At 28.6% G+C, this 6,000-nt stretch overlaps 1 protein-coding gene across 1 annotated transcript in view; it reads right to left on the reverse strand.

Moving 5' to 3' along the window:
* LOC148279874 (uncharacterized) overlaps positions 1-5,017 on the reverse strand; it is a gene marked incomplete at its 3' end in the record, with an annotated part of 161,703 nt that extends 156,686 nt beyond the window's left edge. The window contains exon 1 of the mRNA XM_088229275.1: positions 4,539-5,017. The remainder of the gene's footprint in view (positions 1-4,538) is intronic.
* Positions 5,018-6,000: the final 983 nt, after the last annotated feature.

Consider the following 6,000-nt stretch of genomic DNA (forward strand, 5'->3'; position numbering starts at 1 on the left):
CTCGTTGAAAATGGCCACCAAAATTTAAATATATTTGGGTACCTACAAAATTTCCATGTATCTCACATTATTCGTTTTAATCCTATAATATGTGTATGGAATTCATAACATTTTTATTAAACTTACATGAATAGTTAAATCTTTTATTTTATCTTATTCATATTATACGTGCTTTATTTTAATATTTTTGTAGTATATAATCTTTACTCTAACACCAAGTCAAGTTTGTCTAATTTCTTATAGATTCATAAAACTAGTTTTAAAAAAAATCTTATTCCTATCAGTTTTGCTTAGTCCTTTTTTTACAGATGTTTAGCATGTTAATATTTTTTTTATAATTTTCTTTGCTATCTCTAACAACTGTGTATTAGTATAGCAACACTTTTTAAATATTTTTTACTAGTACATCTAAAAAAAAAATCTTACTGGGTATTCATTGAAATGTTTTAAGATATTCATGTGCATCATATCATATTTATATTCTTATTTTAATGTAGGAATATGTATTTAAATGTACCAAATGCGATACTTTATTTTTGACTTTATAAATTTTATTTATGTACTATACTTGTATAATGTACTCTGGGCGTTTATCTGGGCGTTAAATAAATATTTGTATCAAGTTCTAAAAATTCGTATGACACTTAAGTCCATTTTAAACCTGTAAAATTTGTATGATTCTGACAATATTAGTACTATATTTACACAAATGAAACTCATATTTCAATTCACAAAAAATATTATATGAGACAAATTATCTGTAAATTTATCATTAATAATTTATTGTAGTTTGCTATTTTAATCAAACATTTCAAGGACTAATGCTTTTAATTGTGTCAAAAAAAAAACCACCACTTCCTGTGTGGGGAAAAATGTGTTTGAAATTGACACGCTTAAATTGTATAAGAATTTATAAGATGATTAATAATAAATTATTGACTGATAGAAAAGTATTGATGTCCTAAGAAAAACGGAATAATTTATAATAAGACATTGGTATGTTACCTTTGTTGTCGGTATTATGATAAACGCGATTTTGAGAATTGTAAAATAAATACTTTTTTTTTTTATTGAGATGGCGTTTATTTTGTAGAACTCCTTTCAATAATCTTATTTTTTAAATCAAACACCTACATGAGGCCACTTATTATTTTTGTTTTTCAATTCAGACAATTGTTTTTAAAATAAACAAAATTATTAGGCTCCAATCAATGTTTAATTGAAATATTAAAATTACAAAAAAATCTTCAGAAGGCACTTAAAAATAATTTTTAAAAACCGTTAAAAGTACATTTAAAGTTAGTCCAATGATTTAAAAAAAAAAAATCTTTTGTGTATTGTTTACTATAATTTGATTTAATTTTAAACTTTTGATACGTGTGTATTCATTTAATTAATTTTGTTTATTATGTAGAAAACATACGAATTTTATAATCTAGAGAAAATCAATAATACTTGAACAAAATTTTATGTTACTTAGCTAAGTTAAAAAAACGTACTCGTTCTTCAAAACCAAAGCTTTTTACATTTTTTTTATGTATCTAATAAAAAAATGTATTTTATTTATAATTTGACGGATTTCTTATTTTGCACCTAATGGTGCATAGGGAACTGCATTGGTCCACCAACCGCAACGTATCTCATCGATACTCATTGTTAAAATGATCAAACTTACATATAAAATTTAAATTTGTATAATTATAATTTGATTGGTAAAATCTTTAATTGTTAAGCAGTAGGTATTTGATTATTTAGTTGGATTGTAATTCTACCTGTATTGATGCGCTGGGTACCTAATTACTTATAAACATTTATATGAAATTAGAAATCTTTTTTTATTTGATTTTTTTATTAAAATCTTTCATTGATAAACCTTTACGGGTTACGTACATTTAACAAAATATTTTTACTTTTAAAATTCACATTCTACTGTTAATAATAATATTTTAAACATCTTTTGTAAAGGTTGTCTGAGTCTTTTGTTTAGTTTTGTCTGGTAATTTATTGTATAATTTCAGTCAATGGTTTATTAGTCTCGATTGTCCTTTTCTCGTTTTAGAAGGTTGTGTATGATATTTTTCTGATATTCTCGTAATGTGTTCATGTTTACTACACTTTTTTTTTCAAGTTTTAATTCTTCGTCTACAATTACATCAGTGGCTAATTTATGAATAAATTAAAGGATTCTAGTTTAAAGAGTACAAAATATAACTTACAAAACACGAATCTAACTGCATCCAGATGATGCGATGGGGTAATTACTGTGGTAGAATATACATATTTATAATTAAATTACACTTTATTTAAATGTATCCAAAAAATAAGTAGGCATACGATTAAAAACTCTGTGTTTTTATGCTTAGTAATTTATGAATATTTTTGCATCCGAGCAGGTGTAAATGGCCCAATTACAATTAAGGCACAAAAATCACGATTTTGTTTTTTTTGTGACCACACCAGGAATCGAACCCGAAGCCTATTTGCGCGAAGCAAACGCCAGACAGAACCAAAGAAATTGTGTATTTTCACATCAGGTATATAGAAAAAAAAATTGTTTCTGGTCCTAACTAAATATAAAATTTCGGTGTTAAGTAAGCCCGTTAAATTATAATCTAAAAACTGATTTACTTAGAAAACCGACCGGAACCATAATTATATTATCGATTATTAGTGGTTTGAGACTGGAAATATATCAATAGTATTTTGCAACACACAATCATACAAAAAAATAAAATTCTATATTTGATTTACATACGTTGATACCTACGTCAATTAATATGTTTCTTTTATCGTTTTAATAATAAATATAAACTATATTGACAGTCAAATTCACTAAAAAAGTACGATTAACATGAACAAGGAAGTGAAGTAAATCACACCTTGACATAGATGTAATAATTAATCAATAATTACTTGATCAGCACATACTTTAATTAATACAATTCTTGTAGTCTATCATTCTAAATTTAGCGGGGTAATCTAATTATTTCCTAAAAAAAATACTTTTGACGGAAATATATAAAAATACTGCGAATATATTTTACTCAATGTAGGTATATTTTAAATTTATTTTTACGTGATATTTTTGTTACTCTGGATTGCAGTGTCTTTTGCAACACCAAAAAAAGAAGGACGAAGCAGAAGGAAAACTCAAATTATTTTAATAATTAGGCATTTTTTATGTCGGTACTATGCTTTTTTTAATACAGAAGGTAATGTTATTAGACAGTTGGCGTATCAATGAAGTACCTAATGCACAATTTTCTTCGAAAAGGGGTAAGAATTAAACACGAATTTTAATGTGATTCACGAATCAGGCGTCGAACATAACCAACAAGAGTCAACGTTATAAATTTTATTGACTAACTTGAATTTCCAACGATTTTTTTTTTATTAAAAAAGTTTATTTTTAAATCACTCGATAAAATGTATTTTTGAAAAGTGCATTTTGTTATTATCGCTTAGTTTTATTTTATGTGTATAAATTCTCAACTTATCACAGTACCTAGCGAAGTTACAAAAGGTTATTCAAAGTCCTGAAAGGTGAGTAAATTACGAATCAGAGGATTTTTACGTAAATTTTACTGTAATTATTTTCATTGAGTTGTAAAATAATTTGAATTAAAGTTTTTTTTAAAAGCGAATAAGTTATCTTCCTAGGAGAAAAATGTTGGATTCCAATTTTAAAAAAAAAAACGTTTGGTAGGTACCTACTGTACGCTTTTTACAATTTCATAAAAAAATATATATTTTATTACTTAAGTAAATTTCATCTAAGTGCAAATCGCGGCGCAGGATAATACTCTGCTTAAAGTTTATCTCCCTAGTTTTTATAAGTATTTTAATTAACAAGACGAATAACGACTTCTAAAAAATATCATGATAATCAATGAAAATGATAAAAAAATAACTTAAGTTTTTTTTATTTAGAAAACGTTGTTAGATTACGGTGATCATCTTAGGCAATTAAAATAGTGATTTCGGCATCTTACTGATGAATTTAAAAAATGCAAAATTTAGCGAAAATTGGTAATGTCTTATTGCAAAGAATCTATTATAGATTTTACGATCATATCGATAAATTCAACGCGAATTTTCCATTCAAAAATAAGATCCAATATTTGCGTAAAATTTCGCCGGTAGTAGGATTAAAATCTCGTAACCGGCGAAAATTACTCATAATTATGAGTTATTTTCGATAAATGTTAGAAACTTATGTTTGAAAATACGATTTGAACAAATCGACAAACATCAATATTTTATTTTTTTTACAACTGAGGCATAGCATTACTTTTGAGGCATTTTTGTTGCCTTAATTTGATGAATACTTGGGCGATAAAAATAAATTGATTATTAATTAAACATATGCATATTTTTAGGTGATATGCATTTTTAATGAAGTCAATAATTTTTGTAGTGGTACGTATTTTTTTATTTTCAAATTCCGACACCTGTTTTGAGATCATTAACAGCTGTTTCCACCCCGAACGAAATCGAAATACCCGATCTAAATCTTAAAAAGTAGAATCGACACTAACCTGGCACAAATGTCAGGCAGATAAGGTAAACTCACCCCTTTCTTGAAAAGGGATGCGAATCAACACCGAAACGCGAAGTTCATTACAAACAAACACTCAACACTGAAAAGTTTCGCAAATCTTTCCACAGAACAACTTGAAAAACACAAAATCAAATCCTCAAACGAAGAAGAATATTGTCACTTGATTCTCACACACCAAAGTTGTATTTAACGAGTATGTTCGTCACAAAAAAACACAAAACAAATAAGCAGCAGGTAGGTATAATATCGATGAAAAAATGTATTGTCACATTTGTATTAATGGGTATAACACTATTCGCACTTTTTTTTGTTTAAAAATCGGAACGTCCAGTCAACCTGCGCGATATGTCATCAGAGGGCAAGAAATCGTGACCTCGCGAGCGATACGGAACAGATCAGCATTAAGGGATGCTCGCTACACGACGTGCTCGCACATCAGCGGCCACCCCGCGACTAAAAGTAAAATGTAAAATCCCCCACTCACCCTGCAAGGCGCAATCCTAGAAGATATTTTGGCTCCGCCCCTCCGAGAAGTAGCGCCGCCCGGCGGCATCGGCCGCAACTATCTCGCATACTGTATCTCTCTCCCCCCTTCGCGGGCGTCCCTCTCTCCCGCGTGTGTCTCTTTTTTTCAAGGTGGACCGCTCCGTCTCTTTTGTATGCCACTTTTAAAAAGTCGTCTTCTCTTTCGTTCCGTCGGCGGCGGATAGTTTCGTCTCTGTCTCGGTACAGGCCAATAGGGTGATTTTATTCGAGACTCGAACAAGATGAGATATTGGTATGAAATACAGAATTGCCAATATGTAGGTACTGGCTGTATTATCCAGTATGTGTCGCGAATAGTGGCCTAAAACGCGTCAGAACGATGCGGCATTGAAAAAATCTTCATCACAGAATCTTCACAGAAGATTCAAACTGTCTGCTATAATACTTCGTCTTAAACGTGTCATCTCCTTATACAATATACATATTTACCACCTTCTCAATTTGATTGATTGAAAAACCCACTTCAACCAGCAGAAAAAAATCGTATTTAGGAAAATCGTTAATTGAGTGTAATTTTTTTATAAAGTTAGTTATTTTTAAAGTTTATCAAAAAAAAAATAGAAATATTTTTTATTATTTTTGTGACTGTCAAAAAATGGTAACACGTTAGAGGTAAATAAATTACAATCCCGAATTAAAAAAAAAAACAAAATATCTATTATACCTACATATATTTTTTTTAAATTTATAATTTCTGATAAATGCGTGGAAAAAGTATGATAATAATGCGAAATTAAAACAATGAAAAAAAAGCATTTAACTTGAGAAAATATAAATTTACGCTAAAAATGTATATAAATTAAAAAATATTTTACAAAAACGAATGTATATGTTTAGTGTGCGCCTGTCAGTAGGCAGGTTAAAATATTTTATTTGAAAACGATCTATCTCCC

This window comes from Micrasema longulum, unplaced genomic scaffold (genome assembly GCF_059751315.1).
Source record: "Micrasema longulum isolate JH-2025_06_02 unplaced genomic scaffold, ASM5975131v1 h1tg000658l, whole genome shotgun sequence".
In the NCBI taxonomy this organism is placed as follows: Eukaryota; Metazoa; Arthropoda; class Insecta; order Trichoptera; family Brachycentridae; genus Micrasema; species Micrasema longulum.